We start from the raw sequence: 25,585 nt of genomic DNA, 5'->3' as shown, positions 1-25,585 counted from the left end.
TCAATGATGTTCTTTCTGAGGTCCAGACAGATTTCCTTTATCTTCAGTACATGCCTGTAAAGGCAGTCCCCTCTCAGACAGGTGTTCAAGTGCCTGTAGGCCTGTTCCTTGAAGTCTTTAGGTAAACAATCAATGCTGGTTGGGTGTTCAGGTGTTGTCTGGACATTAACACTGCAAAGGTGTGGCTTGAAAGGTGACAGGTTGGTCGTGTGTGTTTAAAAGCAAAAAAATCACATGGGGGCTAATAATTTTGACCACTCCACTTTTCACACAATTTGAGATTAAGCATTCCTAATAATATATTAACACTCCAAAATGCACCAGATTCTACATAATAACATTGGCGAATGTTTGATTTTTAAAAAAAAAAAAAATTAGGGAGAATTTTAGCGTAATGTTCCAAAATTTCAGGGGGGCTAATAATTTTGGGCTTAACTGTATATCTTAATTTGTCTTAAAAGCCGAATTAGTTGAAAACACCTTTGAATGTCCCCTCCACTTCCAATCAACTACTATAATAGGCTATTCATCAAACGTCCGTCAAAAAAGAAGCAAACAACGAGACTGTTATTAATTATAAGGCCACCATAATTTAAATGACATCCATATGGTATTAGGCAGACATTCTGCTGTGTTTTGCGAGTAAATGCAAGTAGCAAATAATATATAAATGGAATACAGCTCTTTGAAAAAATCGCATGGAGGTCTGATTTGAATGACAGCGAGCAGATCCAATCAGATAATGTAATTACCATTAGAATTAACTTAGCTTGGCTGTTAGCCTGGTCGGGAGCAGGCTAGCTTCCAAGTATACATTCCCATGGTAACTTATATGTGATCTCTTCTGTGAAACCAAGTCAAGGCTATGTTCATCCAGGATAACCCAGTAAGCCTGTCTAAATCCCCTATCTTGGTTTTGTGAAATACCCCCAGATTGCTTAGTTAACTTGGCTCATGTTTGCAAGCAGTTTTGCTAACAATGCTAACTATGCTAGTAATGCTAACAATATTTAATATGCTAATAATGCTAACCAAGTTGATTAGCTAACTTGGCTAATGATTTTTAGCATTTATGCAAAAATGTTAACTATGCTAACAATGCTAATTATGCTAACAATGCTAACCAGGTTGATTAGCTAATTAGCTAATGATTTCTAACCGCTTTGCTAAAAATGCTAACTATGCTACCCATGCTAACTAGCTAACTTGCTAGTGAGGACTTTCATTTTGAAACGTTTGTTGCTAGTGTTAGGATAGGCACACACAGATTAGACCAGTGGTTCTCAAACTTTTTCTTTCATTCCCCACTTTGATCAAGGGGGCTTTCTCGAGCCCCACCTGTCCATCATCGCTCTAAAGAAAGTATAGGTCAAGCTCAACATTTTCATATTTATAACGTCACTTGCTAAATATACATCAGTAGGCCTAACAAATAACAGTTAGGCTACTAAAGATAAATATCAGTTCAAAAATAGAGAAAATAAAAATCTAAATCAATGACCAATAACGTCAGTTTTTTGTCATTGACAAGGTGTCAATCCTTGCTTCAAAAAAAGCTGATTTCCAATAATACAGCAAAAGGGCCAACTACAGTATATGCTCATGGGCGGCGCCAGGGGGGAGCAAGGGGGTGCTACAGCTCCCCCTGGATTGGCAATAGCACCCCCGTAGCACCCCCAAGAATAATGGATTATATGTAATTTAAAAATATGTAAGCGCACCTAAGACACGTGTCATTTTCTGTGAAGACAGACGCATGGATACATTCGACACGCAACCAGCCTATAGAGCTTACAGTGCGTGTAGTCAGATCTTTCCGTAACACTTGTAACGCACAGGCTACTTTATTATTAGGCTATTATTTAAGCCTACAGCCTAAACTAAACTGTGGGTCATTAAGAAAACATAATGCATATGTTGTTGTAACTTTGTGTAACCGAGACATCAGCAAAATTCATTGTATACGACCAATCACTTTTCATGGCTGCCTCCACTTTCTCTAGCACCCTCTGAGAAAAGCATAGCTCCCGCATAGCACCGGCAGAAACAAATCTCTGGCGCCGCCACTGCTGAAGTTCAACACTCTCACAACCTCGTTCAAAATCTTATTCAGGTCAAGCCTTGACGCAAGCGCTTCCCTGAATGAAACAGTCCGTCTGTTGCGCATCGGGCACTACCCTCTTTATCACGACGATAGCATTTCTTTTACCTGCTATCGTCTGTGCGCCAACCGAGCAAAGTCCCTCACAGTTTTCCCATTTGATGTCCTGTTCTGCCAGGTAGACTAATTGTTGAGATCAATGTTGAATAGTTAATCTGCAGTGGCCCTACTTTTGGCATAGCCTACTCGCAGAATAGAATATCTTCGCCCGCTGTCAAGTTAACAAAGCGGACATAAGCAATAACTAAACCACCTTTGTAACTGTCGGTGGCCTTGTCCATTTGCAAGGCAAAACATGAGTGTTTGCGTTTGTCAAGCAGTTGTTCTTCGAGATCGCAGAACAGCAATTGTGTCGTCGGACAGATAGCCAAGATATCCTTCAATTTTACTGCGCTCGTCTCGAACATAAACGGGTTTTTTTTGTTTCCGCTGCAATTAAAATTCAGACATCAATCATTTTTTTCGGACTATGGTTCCAGGACAGACTAACATTTTCATCTGGTCAATGATAGGCCTACAAGAGTCTAGATTACCTTGTTTGTGTTTGTTTTGTGAGATGGAGGTGCATTCTTGTAATTATCAATAAAGGAAGGCACAGGCTACAGATTAAAAAGAAATCTCCGGTTTTTCACGTCAGCTCGCGCCCCACCTGGCATGTCTCTGCGCCCCACAGTTTGAGAAACGCTGGATTAGACACAACACTGTCATTTCCACATGCCATCCACCTCGGTGTCCATCAGGGCCTACTCAGGGGCTCATTAAACTAATATAGCAGCTCAGGTGTGGAATGGCAGGAGGTCCTTTTTTGTGAACTTCGCTAGATCGGCGCTTGGGCTGGTCGGCTGCGGGGCCTGTAGCTTGGGTTGGCTGGAACTCGAGGTAAGCTGGTGGAGGCCTACCTCTCTGGTTCTTTTTACATCCACAATTAGCTTCCTACCCACTGACTGACACGACCATTATGTAGATTAGTGAGGATCGAGGCCCGAGGAGCGAGGGAGGATGTATAAACGCTGCATGAGAGGCACCTAATGGCTTTCGGTTGCCATGACGATGAGGAAAGTTTATGCTCGAGACTCCAAAACCACAACAAACATGGCAGGCGAAATGCTGCAGATGATGCTTTCTCTATATAATTTACTGTTCATGTACAATAATCTTCATGTACAACTCACTCTGCTGTATAGTGCACGGGTGTTGGAGGAGGCGAGCGTATCTCATGTGTTTGAATGATGGCCAAAAGTTGCAGCGCCGTTTCAGACCCTGTACACTGACATTTCTGGACTCGACCTGGCCGGACTAGTGCCTGGTGGGACAACTTTGTACATGAGATAGTACTCCCCGAGGAGTGGAGAGAAACTTTCGGATGACCAGAAGCAGTGTCTACCAACTAGTGATCTCCTACGCCCGCACATTGAGGGTCAGACAACTCGGATGAGAGAACCGGTGGATGTGGTGAAAAAGGTTGCCTGCACATTATACTAGTGCTGTGCGACACTACGGTATATATCGTTGTACGACAGAAAAATGTCTATCGTACGATACAGTCCTCTACCGTTTATATCGTAATTTTGTTGTGTGTGGCTGTGACTGCTCAGATAATTTAACTACAACTTAACTACTAGTTAAATTAAAAAGGTTTTACGACCATGATCATACAGTACGTTTTACGTCCTCCTGAACATGCCATGCTGCCTGCTCACTATTTGCCATTCGCGCACGAGAGCTAGTCATGGATGCCGAGAGTGGAGCACACAAATGTAGAACCAAGAGGAGGAATTGGTGCCCAAACGAGGGAATAGAAACTCCGTTGTTTGGTTTTGGCTTCAAAAAGACAAAAAACAGTTATGTGCAAAATATGCCACCGTGAAGTGGCTACTACCGATTCTAGTACCACAGATCTCCTCTATCATTTAAAGACAAGACATGCTGAAGAGTATAATGATAGTCAAAAAATTAAGCAAAGCACGAAAGCTGTCGAAAAGAAAAGCACTCAGGCAAACATTAAAGAGTCGATGCTGAAAGGTACCCCATATGGCAAAGATTCCCGCAGACATAATGAGATTACAGATGCGATCTCTACATTCATATGTGTCGACATGGTCCCAGTATACACGGTTGAAAAGAAGGGCTTCAGGGCACTGGTCAAAACCCTAGACCCGAGATACAAAATACCAGGCCGAAAATACTTTAGTGATGTCCTGCTGCCCCGCAAATATGAAGAATGTCATGGTGAAAGAGGAACTTAAACATGCACTAACGACTGATTTGTGGACGAGCAGAGTTACACAGCCATCTATGAGCCTAACAATTCATTTTATCAACAATGACTGGGTACTAAGGAGCCAATGCCTACAGACAAGCTACTTCCCCGTAGATCATACGGGTGAGATGATAGCCACAGCCCTGAAAGAAGCACTTCAGTCCTGGGAGCTGCCTGAAAACATGCTTGTCTGTGTGACGACAGATAATGCAACTAATAACATCTGTGCATTGCAACTGAACGAGTGGGACAGGCTACAATGCTTTGGGCCCCGATTACAGCTGGCCATTGGTAAGTGGGGCACACAAATTACAAAAGTATATTTTCTAATGTTTTCACAGTAAATATGGATAAAGGGATTGCTTGTGGTAAATGTATTAATGTCTTAGTTCTTCTGTTTCAGTTGATTTGTAGTAAGGCCTAATGGCAATATTCAAGTAGTCATATTTTCATTGTAGCCTAGTCTACAGCAGTTTGCAATGATATTACAGTATGTAGTTTATAAAACCAACTAAAATCAAAAAAAGAAATATACTGAAAATGTCTTCTATTTTTGTTTTTGTAAATTTTGTCAAATTTGTTTAATCTAATTAACTGAAATTGAGCTTTGTGTGTTTATGTTGTAATGCGTATTTTTAACTCCCAAGCAAATAATAGCCAGCTAGAAGTAATTGACATAAAATAATATACAATAACACAATAATTACCTAACTGATGTATGTAAACAATTTACACTTATACAAAGTTTGCACCTTCCTCTGTATCTTTGTAACAGAGAACAGCATGAAAACTCCTCCTCAAACCCAAGCGGCTGTGAAACGTGCAGTTGGTGTTTGCAAGCAGGTGACTGCTGCCCTCTCAAATTCGTTCAAGAGAAGACGTGACCTGGTGAAAGCTCAAATTGAACTTGGCCTGCCTACCCACCAGCTCAAGAGTGAGACACCCACCAGATGGGGATCACGACAACAGATGATCAGCAGATTCATCGAGCAGGAGAAAGCCCTCACACAGGTATGTTTTTACCTCAAACATGATTTTCTGTGAATCACTTGTTTTGCCTCTCTGTATTAAACGCACTACATAAATAACATCTGATTTAATTTAGGTCCTCCGTGGAGACCTGGTCCCAACGTGGCAAGATATGGAAATTCTGGAGTCCATGGACAAGGCATTGAGCCCCCTAATGGAATTAACAGATGCCTTGTCTGGGGAGAAGTATGTGAGTGTGTCATATGTAAAACCTGTACTCCACCTATTCAACCATGACATCCTCAAGTCTCAGGATGAAGACTCCGCACTCACTAGAACCATCAAAGAGGGCATCCTGAACTACAAATATGATGACGACACCACTGAGCTGCTCGACATGACTACACTCCTCGACCTGCGGTTTAAAACTGCCTACATAAGGGAAGAGAGAGTCAACTTCATGCAGACAAGAGCTGCTGCAGAAATGGAGCATCTGGTGGCTGGAGATGAAACAGCAGAAGGAGCAGTTTCCAATCCACCACCATCAACTGCCGCTGCAGCCACTGCAGATGAAACAGTGCTTCCTGCAGTCAAGAAGGCAAAGAAGAGTTTGTCCAGCTACTTCAAGAAACCAGAACAGGGTCCCCGCGGGGTAGTAAAAGGTAGTAAAAGGTAGTAAAAAATAAATAAAAAATTAAGGCCCTTGAAAGGTAGTAAAAGGTAGTAAATGTAATTTCACTTGGTAGTAAAATGTTACCACCTTCATATATGAATTTCCACTGTTTGCGTAATATTTGTACTTAAAAAGGGAAAAAAAAAAAAAAATTCTAGCTTAAAAATATGTACGATGATTACAGGACCTCAACGGAGTAGCCGTCAACGTTCAATGGTTGCGACACCGCCAGGGATGTCATTGAAAGTGAAAGCAGTCATGTTGATGAATGTTTGATGCAAGTTCGATGTGTGTGGTGAACTATTTGTTTCTTAGCTGAAGCCATGAAACTGTAAAGGTCAAATTATTTATTTAAAAAGACAATTTATGACGGTTTTTTTTGTTGGCTTTGCCACGCGTTCGTGTCCAGTTAAACGTGTCTGGATTTTACGATAATGACAGCAATCTCGTGATGCTGATATTGACTTTTAATTTCTGTGCGTGTAAACTAGTCTAGGCTACTGTGCTTGAAGTTAGCTGTGACAGACTAGCCTACTGGTTTTCATCTTTTTAGCCACAAAGCCTGTCTACCTTAGGTCTACTAAATTGTTTAGTTGACACCTTGTCATTTCGCATTTGTCCAGCCGTTCACCTCGTGCGCCCCATGTCATTCAAAACATATTTCGGGATAGCCATCTCACTATGAGAAAACGTATGACGATAGTGCTAAGATATTAACACTTTGGCATGCTTGGTAAACATCAGTCTTGCACATAATATTGAGCTGATTTCTTAGTGGAAATGGCCTACAGTAGCCTAGCATTGTGCTGATAGATGAAAAAAAGTTGACTATTTAAAGGCACAGTCTGAATTTTAATCCTAGCTCTCCTTTTAGTGTGTGCACTTGGACAACTAGATAGATAGATAGATAGATACTTTATTGATCCCCAAGGGGAAATTCAACTAGTGATGTAGCTTATCACAGTAGGGCCTGCCATTTATTTTAGGAGGAGAGGTGTAGGACATGTTACAGGCTACTTTGGAAGGAGAGGGAGTGGTGCAATTTGCCTTTTTTTGGAACTTAAATATCACAACCTTCAAGCAACCCCTTCAATCAGCATCAATATCAATCTAGGTCTATGGTTCACTATATTGTACAGGACTGTAAGGGGGCAGGCTATGTTATCAAGTAGGCCTATACTAAATCATGTAGTCAAAATGATAACTTTATGTTGGTTTAAGTTAAAACAAAACTTGGTATGAACTGAGAAAATCCATGGTTCTACATCATTGTTGGCAAAATGATCATGATAGCCTACATATTTCAGGCATATTTAGGCGGTCTGCCTAAATTTTGCGACTTTTTCATATTTTCAAAGATTGTAGAGCGGAGCATATTTGGTAACATTGGTTGGTAACACTAGGTAGTCGAAATGGGGAAATGTAAGTTCGCGGCCGCGTCGTGTTGGTAGTAAAAATTATTTTGGTGGTAGTAAAAAAGGTAGTAAAAGGTAGTAAATTCATCTTCATGATTCCTGCAGATACCCTGCAGAAGCACCCACAGGCGCAGGCCAAGATATCCCAAAGCCAAGCAGAGCATTCATTGAACTGGAGCTCAATATATATCTTCAGACAGCTGATCTGGATGCAGAGGAAGATCCTCTTGTATGGTGGAGGCAGCATGAGGTCAACTTCCCGTTGGTGGCAAAGCTTGCCAAAAAATATCTTTGCATCCCCGCCACTGGTTCTGCATCTGAGCGAGTTTTCAGTGCTAGTGGGAACATTGTTACATGCAAGAGATCATGTCTCAAGCCTGAAAAAGTTGACCAGCTTGTCTTCCTATCTCTCAACCTAAAAGAAATGTTTGATGCTGAGGTTTAATTTTATGTCAGAAAATTCTACTTCTGAAACAGTTAATTCAATAGCACTAGGCCTATTTGTTAAATGTAACATACTTGAATGTTACTTGCACGTTATGTTGCTGGCTTGCTGCTATATTTGATTTTCTTTGCACTTATTATTTAAAAACTGAGTAGTGAATCTGAGCAGGTCTGTTACTTTAATTTCTTTTATTAATGTGTTTTAATTTTCCAGTTATTAAACAGTTGTAACAATAAGACTTCATTGTTTTATTCTTTTCTCTTTATATAAAACATGTTTAATAAATAATAGGATAAATTGCATTAGAATTGCATTCATGTGTGGATATAACTATATAACTTTAAGTAGAAATACTATATCGGGATATATATCGTTATCGTGGTTTAGAATTGCCTATATCGGGAAATAACTTTTTGTCCATATCGCACAGCACTACATTATACTATCTCAGCGATGAAGGTAGGCTAAGGAAAAGAGCCAAGTCTTGCCCGTCAAACTGTGTCTAAGATAGTGAGAGAGGTGTGCAGAGCTATCTCCAAACATCTCGGTCCGAAGTAGCCCACATCCAATTGCCACTCACTGAGCCTGCAGTATTTGACCTGATCACACATTTCTTCCAAGCGCACGGGATACCTCAGTGCTTAGGAGCTGTTGATGGCACACACATCGAAATTAAACAACCAACATCAAATTCGACCGACTTTCTGAACAGAAAACATAGGCAGTCCCTGAATGTCCAAGCGGTGTGTGACTATAAATATTGCTTCATCGATGTAGTGGTGAAATGGCCCGGCAGCGTGGCACGATGCCCGTATGTTCGCCAATTCCCGGAAATTCTGAAAATTATATGAAAACGATAGTGTGGACGTTGGGAGTTTTAACTACGGATGCACGTATTTATGTTTACCCGGGTTAATGTGTACAGGGCCTGAGACAGAGAGAGCTGCCTGGCCACCTGGCTATTATGATGTCATAATTGCAATATAGTGTGGACGTTGGGAGTTTTAACTACGGATGCACGTATTTATGTTTACCCGGGTTAATGTGTACAGGGCCTGAGACAGAGAGAGCTGCCTGGCCACCTGGCTATTATGATGTCATAATTGCAATATTAAGTCTATGGGGGAAATTTTAGTTTTTATTTAATAGTTTAAAAAGTAAGCTATTAAGGTTTTGCATCCACGAACGTCATAATGCCTTAACTCATTGGCTGCCAGCCATTTTCAGTGCAGAGCGCTCCATACTGCCAGACGTTTTACAGCATTTTGACTGTTTTTTCAAGATCCACCGAACGGTGAGATTTATGACTATGTAAACACTGAAGGTACCAAATGAAAGAGTAGACTCTCTTCTTTCACCAGGAAAAAAACGGTTTGTTTCTATCGTTTTTCGTTCTTTAGTAATCGTCAGTAGAACATGGGTTAGTTTGACTAAAAACACCTGTTTCTGACCAAAAAATGGAGAAAACAATCTTTTTGTGAAAATCAACTTTTTAACGTTAGCGTTTCAGTAGTATGTCAACCACGATTGCACTGTTATCTCGTCAGTCTCGTCAAGGTTGCTAGGGACTCTGATGGTCGCTAAAGACTCTGAACAGGACAGTAGACTTAGCAAGCTAGCACTAGCAAAGTTGTTGTTAGTCTAAACAGCATATCCAATGTAAATGGATCATACCGTTCACATGTTTTCCATCCTTGATGTAAGAAGTAAGCATATGTATTCCCTGCACCGCGTGCAAACTAGATCCACTGTGGTCGATCTTCAGTGCTAGCTTGTTGCATGTCTACATGTACACTCTACAGGCAGATACTCTGCAGGCAGATAATCATCCAAATGACACTGCTGTCATCTAGCGGTTCGGATCGCTATTACAGTCTGTTTACAAGCCTGAAACTCTGCCAGATCGTTCCCAAGCTCACCCATGAGCCCTCCCCATTGAAAAATGCAATTGACGTCTAAAGACGTCAATGGCAGTGAACGTATGTGTCTAAATTGACGTTTAAAGACGTCAATGGCAGTTAATGAGTTAATGTCATGTGACCGTTTGTTTACAACTGGAGTGGTAGGCAGAGTGGTAGGCAGAACTGTACATATCAGCGGGGTTACATTCTGTTACACATAGGCCTACTGTAGTTACTACGCTTAAAATGATGACAGCAGATACTGGTTCCCCATCTCTGCTCATCCTTCTGGACCTAACAGCTGCTTTTGATACAGTAGACCACAACATCCTCCTCCATCGCCTGCAGTACACCATTGGACTCTCAGACAATGCCTACAACTGGTTCAACTCTTACCTGACCGGCAGAACCGAGCACGTCGCCCTGGGCAGGGCAAAATCACATACCCACAACGTCACCTGTGGTGTCCCTCAGGGTTCTGTGCTGGGCCCCACCCTCTTCACCATCTACATGCTCCCCCTCGGCAATATCATTAGCAGACACGGAATAACTTTCCACTGTTATGCTGATGACACACAGCTCTACCTCAGGACAACCCCCACTTCATCTGCTCCCCTGCCAACATCCACACTGACCACATGTCTGGAGGAGATAGAGGCCTGGATGAAGCTCAACTTCCTTCAATTGAACAGCTCTAAAACAGAAGCAATTCTAGTTGGCTCATCACATCAGCTCCGCTCTTCCACCATCAAAAATGTCACCTTCTCTGGACAAAACATCTCCCTGTCAACATCTGTCACCAACTTGGGTGTTAAAATGGACCCACAACTCACTTTTGACACCCACATCAAACATCTCTGCATTTTACCACCTCAAGAACATTGCCAAACTCCGTCCAACTCTCACCCTGGGCGATGCAGAGAAGCTCATCCACGCCAGACTATTGCAATGCACTCCTCATTGGGATCTCTGGCAAGAGCATCCAGAGACTTCAATACATCCAGGACAGTGCTGCCAGGATCCTGATGAGGGTGCGCAAGCATGAACATATCACTCCCATTCTGAAAAGTCTCCACTGGCTCCCGGTTAATTTCAGAATAGAGTATAAGATCTCACTCCTCACCCACCAGTGCATATATGGACATGCTCCCCTCTACCTACAGGAACTCCTCACCCCCCAGACCTCCTCACGCCCCCTGCGGTCAACAATCATTAGCCGGCTTCAGACCATCGGGCCAGCTTGGGCCAGGCTAACTTCGGGCCAAACTGGTGCTAATAGCCCGGGTCCACAAGCCTCACCTTTGCGTTCAGACTGTCAGGCCATAGCCTCTCCGCATTACACCTCGACACGCCCTCGCTTGTGAAAACGTCACCATTACCACACCTTTTCAAGCAGGATAAGCAGAAAGTCGCGTAGGCTTTCCTATGCTGTGCTATAGAAGTCAGTCACCATTTATTGTCCGTTTGTATGTCACTTAGGCTAATATTCATTTCTATACAAACCAAGACGGTGGATTCCTAAAGAAACGCATGGCACAGACGTGTATCTAAATGAGTTATGTAACATACAGATGGTACGGGTTGAGAATGCTCCTTTCTTTCCCGCACATCGGGACTCCCGAAGCATCGGGACTTTGTTTAAAACTGCAACCGCAAGGGGGCAACATAAGACCGCCCTAATAAAATGAAGGTTCGGCTCATACCGGAAAACACGGAAAAACCCGAAGACAAGCGGAGAAAAGAGACATCACGCTCGGCATGTCAGATTGCAGTTTCAGAGTTTTCGAATGTTTTACAGCCATACCTCACAGCTGGCTCTCTCACTCGACGTAGCCTATAACTCAGTCAGTCCAGCAGAGATGCCAGAGCAACGTTTGGGTCATTCGAGAGGGAGAGAAATGCTCCGCATATCCGTCTCATTTAATCCGTCTCATTTAATCATTAAAATGAAGGTGATGACTGGCGAAATTATAATCAAACGACGTTTCAATAAACCATTGTTGAAATTAATGAAAATGGTTTTAGACACCTTCAATTCAACCTGAAAGACTCGATAGGCACTTAGATTAATTCATTAATTCATTACGGTTACAAGACCGCATTTCCGTGAATAGGCTATTATTGTCAAGGCGAAGACGAAAGAGATGGACAAGATGGACATTTAGGCTACATTTATGCTAGGAATACTAAGAAATGTGTAGGCCTATAGGCTATTTTAAAACGGAGGCATGTTCATTTTAACCGGCGACGCTGGGTAGCTTACCCAGCACTTGTTATCACAGATTTTGTCCCCACCACTTTTGACAACTGAAAATAAAATGTATTTAACAGAAATATCTTTAATACATGCCTATCATGTCACTTTACTTATAACCGTAGGCTACATGCATGGAGAAGATCGCGCATTTTGTAACATTGTAACAATGGACGGTCAGATATGCGATAGGGCAGTGAGGGTGATTCATTGTAACCATCGACTAGTAGGCCTAGCTCCGCAAAAGAAGTTTCTAGCAACTTAGAACTATATGGATCTCGTAATGCATGTTCATGTTGATTCAGAGATAGACATAGACTACCGTGGGCTACTGTGCGTCAATATAACAGCATTTTGTCATGTGGTGAATTAATGACTAACGTCAGTTTAACATGTCAGAACTTTTGATCGGCGTTTCAAGTGCATGCCGCGAATAAATGAACTCGACTGAATCCTTTATATTTCTTGGCTAAGCGCGAAGGTAATGACACTCGAACCATGGCGTAACTGGTTGAGGCATTTTTATCACACGTCAGCGACCGGTGCTCAAATCCTACTCCACGAACCACTCCGGAACCCATTAAGACAATAGGCGTTATTTTATTAAAAAAAAGAAAGTTTTGCGATTTTTTTATGATTGCGATGTCTGCTGAAAAGAAAAGTTAATATGTGAATTCGTGGTTCAGCGCACACACACACACACATTTTTGCATTTACATAATAGGGCTCGGGCACACGCCTTGCATTATAGGAATATCGCCGCCATTTGGTAGCGCACTGAACGTAATATCCATTCAGAATTCAGATGCACAAGACAAGAAGCAGAAATATAGTAGTCTAGCGATTTATTCTTTTCCTCTTGCGATCGTGGGTTGCACTGTTACACCCCACTACACAGCAACATACGACCAAGAAGGCAAAAACTAAGTAACAGGAACACACGGCGGGAGTAAATCCATAATCCATAGTAAACTAAGGAGTGAAGCTGCCAATGTGGCTGTGCCCGCGAAGTTTTGATGTCATGATCCCGAGCCCTAGTGTCAGGAAGTGTCTGTCGAGAGAGAGGGGGAGGGAGGCAATCGTCCTCAATGCCGTATAGGTAGGCTATAATGTCTAGTGAACTGGTTAGACAAGTGTGGGGGAGGGGGAATGATCGCACAAGACAATTGCTCTAGTAGTTGTTGCTACAATTGCTCTAGGGTAGTCTCACAGGTTACGGGCTGATGCGAGCAACCCCATACAAAAGAAGGCCTTAAGTTAACGGACTGAAGGCCCGTTTACATGTCAAACATGCATTAAATCTAAGAAACGAAAAACACAAATATCATGTATTGTGTCGTAAACAGTTAATGACTTCGTGGCCACTATGCGCAACTGCATCGCGCAGTGAGCTGAAGGATAGGAGGACCGACACCTATTAACACAAAGCTTTGTAAAGCACTAACAACCACCCCTCAAAGTTCATTGTCCATAAGTCCAAACAATAAGCATAAAAATCCGACAATCCAAAACGATAACGAGATCTCCCAGAAACGAAAAACAAGTTTGTTGAGTAGCCTAGTCCTTCCAACAATCTCAGCTTTTGCGTTTGTTAGATAAAAGGCATCCTGTCCTGCTGTATTCCAATGAGAAAAAAATCATCCACAAGGTAGGCTAAGGGTCACGGTAATGCAGCATGCAGGAATCTATATACGCACAAAACGAATGAATGGGTTATATCGCCCAAAACGAATGAATGGGTTGGGAGAGTCGTCTGGCTGTGTCAGCAGACTGCAGTCGGTCTCGAGGGGTTACATAGCGCACGTACTTGAATTTTAATCTGAAGAAGACCACACGGTCGAAACGTCATTCCTTTGTGCTAAAGAAAATCAAATCAAATCAAAAAAGAAGGATTTCAAGTGTGCGAACCTTTTTCCATTTTTTTATGATTTACTCTTGTTCTGCACCTTGACCGGGGATGCACAAACTTTTTTACTACACTTGAATTTTAAACCAACTCTTCTCTAGCCTATATCCTATAGCCATACTTTAATAATCAGATGTTATGCTCATTTTTGTAGGCTACACCTCACCGGCAAGCACGCACGCAAATGCTGCTTTTGCACATCTACAATATTGGCCAGGCTATATAGAATGGGCTTTTAGGACTGTATTTTGCCTTCGTGCAACTTTAGTTGTGCTCAATCTAAATTATTGTCAGTAAGGATAGGGCATATTACCAAATGGCGAACCTCGAAAATTATTTAGGATATAGAGCCGTGTCCATTACGCATGCAGTTATTTTTTAGGCTATTGTTTTATTTGAGTGTTTTTGTATACCATGGCAAACATAGTTGAAACGTTCACTCTAAACTTATGTATTTCCAATCGGCTTTCACAATTAGCTACAGCTGCGCGGCGCAGCGCAGATGATCTCCTTGAAAACTTGCAATGTCTTTACAGAACTGCTTTCACTTCCCCGAGTCGCGAACGCAACATGCACAACAACCGATATTTAGCAAACACATGTATTTCCAGCTCTCAAAACCGATGAGGTCCAGATCTCAGTGGCCTCATAGCTGCCTACAGCCATGCATAGTAAGCCTAATGATAGCCTAATAGTTATGACATTAATAGCCTATTAATGACCTCATGTCGGAATGGCACGTTGTTTGAAAAAAAAAAAGTTAAATAGGCCTACCGCCGAGTGGGGATATGTCGGAATGAACAGCGGATACCGGCTGGGTTGTAAAACATTCGAAAACTCTGCAACTGCAATCTGACATGCCGAGCGTCTGTTCAATACGGAATAAGACTTTAACGTAGGCCTATTACTTAGCCGAAACGTGAAGAAAAAATACGAGGACTGACCATCTCGTTTCTCCGCGTTTCCCCCAATAACAAATTTGCCAAACACAATTCGGGAGAAGCAGCGGACAGGAGCGCCACCACAAGCAAGCACTTCTAGCCCAAATTAACATGGCAACGTTGCCTATGACTAAAGTGTCTAAGTAGGCTAGTCCTACTAATATTACATTTGATTGGTAGCATGTTTGTAGCGCGCCAGTTTACCCATCCCCTACATCAAAACAGCTTAGAATCAATCAAAGAATCAGCTGTGTCGGCGTTAGGCTGTAGGCGATTTTCTATAACCATTTCAACTGTCAATTTCAACAATGGTTTATTGAAACGTCGTTTGATTAATTTCGCCAGTCATCACCTTCATTTTAATCATTAAATGAGATTAAGGAGTCGACTATTGACGGATATGCGGTCTTCATCATTAAATGCAGCTGAAATACGGGATGAAACTTTCTGCCACCTGGTGGTTGTTTGGGTACATTGCCTTAGCCTCGAAAAAAATCGGCTTGACAGCCTGCGGGATCTCTTCGGGAGTCCCGCGGGAGAAGGTGCATTCTCAACCCGTACCCACTGTAAATGACATTTTACCTGACTCGAAGAGCAGTAAACATTTGTAAGGCTGTGTGTACAATCCATAGACAGTAAAATCCGCATGGAGCTCCAGTGGAATTTTAGTTTCACGACGATGCCACGAGTTCACAGCCTAGCACCAAGCAGAGTAGGCTAAAGAAAATATTTTGAAGCCAGTAGTAGACGCTCCTGCTAAGAACCAAACGGGACTTTGTTAAAAATCCACAACTCGATGGCTACTGGAAAATGTAAGGTTCATTTATTAAATGTTATTTTGAAGCATTAACAAACAGAGTTATTTTAGAATTTCCGAACGAAAGGGGCTGGAGTGCGTGAGTGAAAATGTCAGGTTGTCCCGGCAACGCGATTTCCTGTTCTAAACAAACGACCTGCAATGCCATTTTCTATTGCCTCACCATGTTTCTTTCAAAATGAAAATAAATGAATTTTAAGCGGTGAAAATCACTACCATGTCCAGGCGTTTATGTATTCTTCTGGTGTACTAAAAGGAGAAGTTCGCGCTAGCATGAAAAACAAAGTTTATAATGTAACGTCAAGCTGGGCTAATCTAGGCTACTATTTAAGGATCTTTGGTCGTATCAATAGCAGAAAACACACTGGCAGGAATAGCCTAAATTAGTGGGACGCTATGTTAGTTAGTTATATTAGTTCACTTTTTACTGTGCTACATGGTGATCTCTGGACGGAGTTAGCCTACTGACAGGCAAATATCTATGTGGATGTAACGTTATGTCTAAATTCCATGTGCAATGTTTGTGGACTCCACACACAGCAACAGGTTGACTCCGCCTTCACCTTGACGCCGCCTCTGGCCCGACTGTAGTCCCGACTGGCCCAACGATTTTGTTGGGCCAGAAATCAGGGGCTAGTAGCCCCGATTTGGCCCGCAGTTAGCACCCGCCAAGAGGTGTGAAAGCAATTAGCCCTGGCACGGCCTGGCTAGCTCGGCTTTGGCCCGACGGTCTGAAAGGGGCTATTAACACCCTCCACATCCCCAGAACCAAGCTCCACAGGATGGGTGACAGAGCTTTCTCTGCTGCTGCTCCCAGGCTGTGGAATGCCCTCCCTGACGACCCGAGGGCCCCACAGACATTGAACACTTTAAAAAAAACTTTGAAAACATATCTTTTTAAAAAAGCTTTCTGGTAAATGTATTTTGTTGATGTGTGTGTGTGTGTGTGTGTGTGTGTGTGTTGTATGTGTGTGTTTGTGTGTGTGTGTGTGTGTGTGTATATTTTATACACGTATATGTGAGTGTGTGTGTGTGTGTGTGTGTGCATGTGTGTGTGTGTGTATATAATCTATTTTAAATTGCATTATTTTTTATCTGTCTTTATCTGTTATCCATTTGCATTATAATTTTGTAGCACTTTGAGATTGTCCATAATATAAAGTGCAATACAAATAAAATGTATTATTATTATTGGGGGCCAAGCAGCGAAGCTGCGAGGCAACCCATAGTGATTCTACGTATTCTTATTGGGGGCCAAGCAGCGAAGCTGCGAGGAACCCATAGTGATTCTACGTTTTCTTCTTATTATTATTATAAAGTACACATTGCCCATTTCCCACCAAACCATACAGTAAAAAGTTGTGAAATTTGGCACACTTATTCAATTCAGGGCCCTGCCGAATCTATTAAATTTACAGACTCCAAACCCCAAAACTCCAGCGCCACCAACAGGTCAAAAAATTAACACATTAATGCAAGTAGCTCTGCAATGCTTTTACCTATCAAGCTAAAACTTAATCAGTGGATTAAGGCAATAGTTAAGGCCCCACCCACCAATTTCCAATGCTTTACCCTTCAGGCTGTAGCGCCACCAACAGAACAAGGTCAAAACTTTCAAAAACTTTCACAGGTCAGAGATTTCATCCGATTCTCACCAAAATTTGCACACACCATCTTCAGACCATGCCTTCTAATCTGATTGCTTTTTGGAAGAATTGACCAAAGTATTTGCCCGTAACAGCCAATAAAAAGCCGCCACACAGACATTAAACCTATGTCTCTATGGAAGCCATTTAACACACATATTCCTCTATGGCCAATGACCACTTTCCCCAATCTACAGACTCCAGACCCCATACCTCTAGCGCCAGCAACAGGTCAAAGTTCATCAATTTCTCAACAACATTAATGCAAATAACTCTAAAATGCTTAGACCTATCAAGCTGAAACTTGCTCTGTGTATTAACGCAAAAGGTATGGCCCCACCCACCAATTAACAAGACTTTTTCACAAACTCTGTAGCGCCACCAACAGACCAAGGTCAAAACTTCCAAAAAGTTTCACAGGTCTCAAATTTAATCCGTTTCTCACCAAAATTTGCACACACCATCTTCAGACCATGCCTTCTTACTGCATTGCTTTGTGGAACAATTGACGGAAGTGCTCGCCTCTAACAGCCAATCCAAATTGGCGGCGAAGCCGCATCACAGGAAGTGAACCTACATTTCAGCAAGGCTTTCACGTGTCAAGACTTGGGAACACATCCCAAGGACACACACACACACACACACACACACACACAAAAAAAATAGAAATTAATTTTGGCTATTTTCTTCACATCCACTCTCTCTCTGTCCCAAACTCAGACACAGGCACACACACCCTCCTCTATGGTGGTCGTGGTTCCATTTGCACACGCCCACTTTTCCATTTCATATCTTTTGACCACTAGGGGGGTGTTATAATCACAGTAACTCAGCTCATTTTTCATGAATGCTTTCATCGGAAGTCAGCTCATTTGTCATTAATGCTTTCATCTCACACTCTCAAACCCAGACACAAACACACACACCCTGCTCTATGGTACTTGTGGTTCCATTTGCACACGCCCACTCTTCCATCTCATGTCTTTTGACCACTAGGGGGGTGTTATAATCACTAGGGGTGGGAATTGGCAAAAGAATGACAATTCGATACTATTGCGATATTTGGGCCAAAATTCAATATTATTGCGATTCTAAACATATTGCGATACAACAAGTATTGCGATTCGATTCTGCGATATATTGCTATTCAAGTCTCTCATATTATTCAAAGGCATTACAAAAAATAAGGAAAATAACACTGTTCAACTCACTCTGTCATGGCGTGGAGCATATCAAGGTCCTTACTATTTGCTTTTTGTTAAAAACCGAAATACACTCACACTTTCAATGTGATGGAGGGTCGTCTATAACAGGTTGTGATTGTGAAGCCATTTTTATTTGAAATTGCCGTTGAATGCACAATAAAACGCCACAACAAGCGCCACCTTGTGAGTGTAATATCTTGAAATTCCCCTTGGGGACTCAAATAAAAGTAAAATAGATAATTAAATTCTATTATTAAGTATTGCGATACTTTGAGCTACTAGTATCGATATAATTGCATGCACAAAATATTGCGATACTGAACAGAATCGATTTTTTCCCCCACCACTAATAATCACTCAGCTCATTTTTCATTAATGCTTTCATCGGAAGTCAACTCATTTGTCATTAATGCTTTCATTTCACACACTGAAACCCAGACACAAGCACACACACCACCCTCTATGGTGGTCATGGGGGTGGGGGGGGTGACATTCCCACATTTTCCCATGGACTTCCTGGATGACCACTACGTCTGTCCACCTACCGGGTGGTAAGACACCTGGGATTTTCCGCTGCTGTGCCTCAGCCGGAGGCCATGTGAATCTTAGCAATGCCACAGCCTCGAAAGGGATAGAGGGACTTACTCACTGTTGAACATACTGCTAGTTCATTCTCTATATATAGCCCTCCCTTGCCACAGTTTTCTCTGCGACGGTGTGTGTTTTGGACGATTTGGAGCTGAGCATTGTGGGTAAATCCCTCCCAAAGAGTTTATTGGGGGCCAAGCAACAACATTAATGCAAATATCTCTGCTATGCTTGAACCTATCAAGCTGAAACTTGCTCAGTGTATTAAGGCAAAAGTCAAGGCCCCACCCACCAATTAACAAGACTTTTTCATGATTGCTGTAGCGCCACCAACAGACCAAGGTCAAAACTTCCAAAACGTTTCACAGGTCTCAAATTTCATCCGATTCTCACCAAAATTTGCACACATCATCTTCAGACCATGCTTTCTTATTGCATTGCTTTGTGGAACAATTGACGGAAGTGCTCGCCTCTAACAGCCAATCCAAATTGGCGGCGAAGCCGCCACACAGGAAGTGAACCTATATCTCAGCAAGGCTTTCATGTACCAAGACCAAACTTAGAACATGGGCTCAGAACCCAATTAAGAGAAGCCTCAACAACTTTGGTGCCCTTTGACAACTGTGGGGGCGCTATAGTAACAGGAAGTAGGCTCATATCTCAGCAATGCTTTCACGTATCGAAACCAAACTTGGTATATGGACTTGGGACCCCACCCTGAGGACGCACAATACATTTTATGTACTCTGACCACTAGGGGCGCTATAATTAGCAAAACTTTCTCGGATCAACACAAAACTTGGTACGTGGACTTGTGAGCACATCTTAAGGACCTACACTAAATTTGGTGACGTTTGAACACTAGGGGCGCTATAATAAACAACACTTTCACCTATCGAAACCAAACTTGGTAAGTGGACTTAGGAACACATCCCAAGGACACACACACAAACAAACAAAAAATTGAAATTAATTTTGGCTATTTTCTTCACATCCACTCTCTCTCTGTCTCAAACCCAGACACAAGCACACATACCATCCTCTATGGTGGTCGTGGGGGGGGGGGGGGGGTTCCATTTGCACACGCCCACTCTCCCATGTCATGTCTTTTGACCACTAGGGGGGTGCTATAATCACAGCAAGTCAGCTCATTTTTCATTAATGCTTTCATCTCTCTCTCTCTCGCAAACCCAGACACAAGCACACACACCCTCCTCTATGGTTGTCGTGGGGGGGGGGGGGGGGGGGTCCATTTGCACACGCCCACTCTCCCATGTCATGTCTTTTGACCACTAAGGGGGCGCTATAATCACAGGAAGTCAGCTCATTTTTCAGTAACGCTTTCATCTCTCTCTCTCTCTCAAGCCCAGACAAAAGCACACAAGTACTCCTCTATGGTGGTCACAGGGAGAGGGGCGGAGGGGGGGTTGTCTTTCCAAATTTCCAAAGCTTGGCCCCCACATTGCTGCTCGCAGCTTTAATTATTATTATTATTATTAAAAATATCTCCGAAATGTATTTTTTTATGATCGAAACACAGATTAAGAGATGGCAACTACTTGCGTACCATTTGTTTGTTTGTTTAATCATTTCCGTTAGTGGTGGTAGCCTACGGTAGGCTAGGTGTCGCCACCTGACGAAGTGGTTAGGAAAATGCATAGATATATATCTATGAGGAAAATGCAGGAGAACGTAATGTAAACCCCATTAGAAAGTCAGTTTCTGGTTTAGTATAATTTGTAAATTCATAATTATTTATTTGATAAAAAAAAATGGTATGTTCCCGTCTTAAAATAGTAGCCTACAATTACGTCACATTATGGTTGTCCTAATCGTTCAGAAAGAAAATTGCCAGCAAAGACCGCAAACCAAGTGTGCCATATCCGCGACATTAGTAGCTTGTAGTCTACAACTGATTGAACTGAAATTATGATGGACAGAAACGTGTCAGTGTCCGGCTAATTTTATGTCAGGTTGGTGAATCTTATTTGATTAACTAGCGGTTTAGTGTTGAGTCCTCGTGTTGTCATGCATCTGGTAGCCTGTGCTAGCTATGTTACTTTACTGGCTAGCTACTTACCCTGCCACAATATTTCATCTTGACACTCCAACACAAACATTATTTTTTTACTATTTACGAACGTGTAATTACATCGAAACTGGTCACATAATTATAAGCATCATAGTTTCTGTCTTTTCAAAACGTAGCACATAACACAACATGGCCAAATAAATGACAGAACTAGCCTACCTGGTGGTGCTCACATCCATGACGTGCAAAACTATTAACTACAGTGAACCAAAACATGACTTGTAATTGTAGGCTAACATAAACCACAACTGGGTCACATGAATCCAAGTTATAAGTTGCGTGTTTCAAATCCAAGTTGTTGTTAGAGTATTATATCAGCATCAATTAGCATTCCGTGATAGCCAGTGGCCACGTCTGTCGCTTTAACTTAAGCTACTTTGCTATAGCCTGACTCTCGCCAGACCCTTGTAGTTCCGCCATGCTCCACCAGAGGCGTTTCGCTGAGCTCCACACAAGGGTCTGGACTCGAGGGCAATCCAAACTCGTTCCAGTGATCAAAAAATGATAAACCAATCAGGAGCGCCGAAGCGAGTGTTTGATTCAAACAACAATGGCGGCACGCAGCGAGGAGTCTTGTGCTGACATTGATTCTGCTATTTCAACCGTTTTGTCGAATCTATCGAGTATTCATTCTTTAAAAGATTAACAGAGAATAGTTTTGAAGACATTAATGGTGGCAAGGCTGTTTTTCTTCTTCCGACCGGGTTTGGCAAGAGCTTGAAGAAGCCTAGCACGTCATTCAAGATAACAGGCAAGTGGTTTATCAAATCACATGCGAGGATGTTTTACAAGGACCCGCCTTAATAAATACATCTCTGATCGAGAAGTCCCAGATCCTTGTGTAAAGCAGACAGCAAACTACAGGATCTGGCGAAAGTCAGGTTAACTTTGCTAGCCTTTGCATCAGCAGATGGATACTTGTAAACGTTTCTAGTAAACTATCTAGCTTACAGTTGGCTATAAAGCACGTTTTCAAGCGCTGCAATGTTGATTACTACCTACTAGTGATGCGCGGGTGGGCTTTTTTTAAAACCCGCCCCAACCCGACTCTTCAGGAGATCCAAACTGCCCCGCCCAATCCGCAAAAATATGTTCGAATTGTGACCCAAATCCGACCCGACCCGCGGAAAGGAAAAAACGCACCTAACGTCTTTCGTAGCCTAATTAGCCTAATTTTCCCACATGAGGACAACAGCGGGTTACAATGGTCGGTCATTTTGACAATCTGCGCTCTTCCACCATAATCTGCAGCCTAGACATGGCCAGTGTTAAATCTCATCTTCATGGACATAACAAGTTTCCATTCATATTTCCCCTTGCAACTTCATAGGCTAGCCTACTTTTGCGTGAAACACTGCCAAGCATTTCACAGGCACAGCTGTTTATTCGTGTAAATGACAGAAGCAAGGTGTTCTCGTATTGTGCACAACCTTCGATATCCCAGATCATTAGGGTCCATAAAGTAGCGAATGCGCGATTGACTTTTTTCAGTCAGTCACGCATGGCGCAATTAGGTGCTGAATTTAGGAGAAATTATGTTTTGCGCTCGACCACACCTCCTGTGTATTGCAGGCGCATCGCCACCTAATATGTCGGAAGTTAACAAGTGAGAAATGTGCATTTTTACTTTTTTGACCCGACCCACCCGCAATATTTAGAAAAAACTACTAGGCCTACCCAAATCCGCCCGACCCGCGGGTAAACCCGCGGATATCCGTGGGTAATGGGCTGAACTGCGCATCACTACTACCTACCTACTCCAGTAAGACACAGTTGTAAATAAAAGTCTAGCGAGTCTGATTAACAGTTACCTTAACAAGACAGGTTGATTAGGCGAGCGAGGCTACTGTCCACCAAACGAAGACAACAACAAGTAGCATAAGCAACATAAGCAGCTTTATGTGTCCACTGTAGGGATGTTAACCGGTGACTGTTTGACCGATGGTTGACCGTATCCACGTTAGCCGATCAAAGTTGTCGCTAGTCGGTTAAAAAAAAAAAAAAAAACGATCTCTAAATTAGGCTATTATTATAGACAGTGGACTAAACGCTACTACAGCTAGCCATCTTATTCCAAGGTCTTTCTTGCGTGAAGTTAACAAATTATCCCTCACACTCAATTTGTAATAGCTCGCCTGCTTGTAGGCTACTTAATAAACCAATAAAAACACTTGCACGCATGCCTTGGCTGGTGCGTCATTTGCAATCTGGAGGTGCCCGTTTTATCCATTGGTTTCATCGTGTTGCAGCCACTTTCCGCATAAGATGGGCTTAGATTTGGGAACACATTACATGTACATTTCAGGAAGGGTCAGTAATGGTAACAAATAAGGTAATGATTAAGGGTGTCACGATCTCGATTTTAAATCGAAATCGATCGAAATTACATCTCAATCTCGAACTTCGAACTGAAAAGTCGAATCGACGATGCAGCCACACCCCCAACGTGACGTCCAGCATGTATGCCCAAAACGCAAAACCATACACGTGCAGCATCAACACTCCTCTAATTTTAGGCTGCAGCCAGTTAAAAAAATGCACATCAACCTCTTATTACTCTGAAATCACGGGTGTGGAAGCATTTTTGCGTTCATTCACGTCAGTTAGCCTAACACCAATTTAGCCTTCTCAACTTAGCAAGTAGCCTAAAAAACGATTTAGTTAGCCTACAGTTCAAAATGACTTTAAGGCTTAAAATGCACATTGATAAGTATTTATTCCATTAACACTAACCTTGGGTCTCTTCAGAGTGTCTTCAGAGTGTGCACAAACATTCAAAGTATCATTCTGTGTTGCTTCATTTCACTATGTTCACATGTCTATGTTTGACGTTTTTTTTTGTTTACAACCTCTCGGATGGAACGCTTTCAAAATAAAAGCCCCCTGAAACAGAATAGGAAGAGGGCAACAAATAAAAATGAATATAATAATAATAATAATAATGACACAAGGAATGCATTAATAAAAAAAGATCGAAAATCGAATCGAATCGTGGCTTTAAAATCGAAAATTAAATCGAATCGAGGATTTGGAGAATCGTGACACCCCTAGTAATGATGATCATCTTTCTTTATTATTGTTAGTAGGCTACTTCCTCAAACTATAGCGGTGTCTCTTCGGAGCAGTCATCTTCTTAAGTGAGCCGCGGCAATTTCAGTTTCAAATGAGCTTCTAACGCTAGACAAACGCCTTTATTTGCAACGCGATCACCTGGTACCCAAACCATTTCGAAACGAAGGAGCCATTTGTCCTCCACTTACTTACAAGCTCCTTGGTTTGCGGGACTCATGTTTCGCGCTGTAGGGGATTTTAAAAAAATCAAGAAAATTAGTAGTTTTCGCCATCCCTAGTCCACTGTATTTATTTTTATGACAAGTTTATTTAAATTATATGATAATGCTGCCCTATGAAGCACAGCCAGCAATCTTATACAGTGCCTTTTGCAGTGGGTACACAAACCGGACTGAACCGTACCAAAACGTAACGTACTGAACTGAACTGTACCCTACTGCCTGGTGGAAAAGTAGCTTTTAAGATCCAGGCAGGGGAGGACGTGTTCACGTAGCCTGGTCCTAACCATCCCATAATACTACCATTTCATTTCATATTATGGTCTGGCATTTCTTTGCTCTGAAGCGCTTGCAGGAAGCGGGAAGTAACGCCCAGTTCTGGTTTGAATTGATTGGACAGCTCTCACCCAATCGGCGATAGTTACTCATAACAACATAGCGCAGGCGTTTAACGTCATCGTCACGAGCGCCCTCCCCCTTTCGCCCCCACCAACCCGTCTCTTCGTTTATTGGCTGCTTTCTGGAGGGGGGGCGTTCTGTTACAATTCTACCGAGCAGAATGCTCTACAGAGGAGCACAGCCAGCCAGACTCGTAGTGGAGGCAATCCTTGGCCGGAAGTACGTGGATGGCTCGCGAGGCTAGTGTTCACGTGTCATGTGTAAAAACGAGGTGAAAATATGCCGACTTGTTGTGCCTGTTCCATGAGGCGGCAGTGTGCTTAGGCGTATCGCCATATCTAGCCTGTCAATCAAATTAATGTATGAAAAAGTTAGGTTAGCCAGGGTTCAGTGCCTTGACTACCAGTCGGCGATGGAACATAGAATCACGTGACCAAAACGTCACAAGCAAAACCTTAATAAAAGGTACAAAGTTAAAAAATACATAGCTGAAGTCACCTAAGTAAGATCTACGCAGCGCAGTTTCAATGAAGTTTCTACGTTAAACAGTTGAAGCTGAATTAGACACACAAAAAACGTTAGAAGAATAAGAAATCGGATAACAGTAGAGTGCAATTTCATGC

General features: G+C 42.4%; 1 protein-coding gene across 1 annotated transcript in view; it reads right to left on the bottom strand.

Annotated features, from left to right (window-relative positions):
* LOC134059298 (zinc finger and SCAN domain-containing protein 21-like) overlaps positions 1–25,585 on the bottom strand; it is a 105,832-nt gene that overhangs the window by 79,712 nt on the left and 535 nt on the right. The gene's annotated exons all lie outside the window — the stretch shown is intronic.

The sequence above is a fragment of the Sardina pilchardus genome, chromosome 2 (assembly GCF_963854185.1).
Source record: "Sardina pilchardus chromosome 2, fSarPil1.1, whole genome shotgun sequence".
NCBI lineage: Eukaryota > Metazoa > Chordata > Actinopteri > Clupeiformes > Clupeidae > Sardina > Sardina pilchardus.
This window is presented reverse-complemented; position numbering and strand designations above follow the sequence as displayed.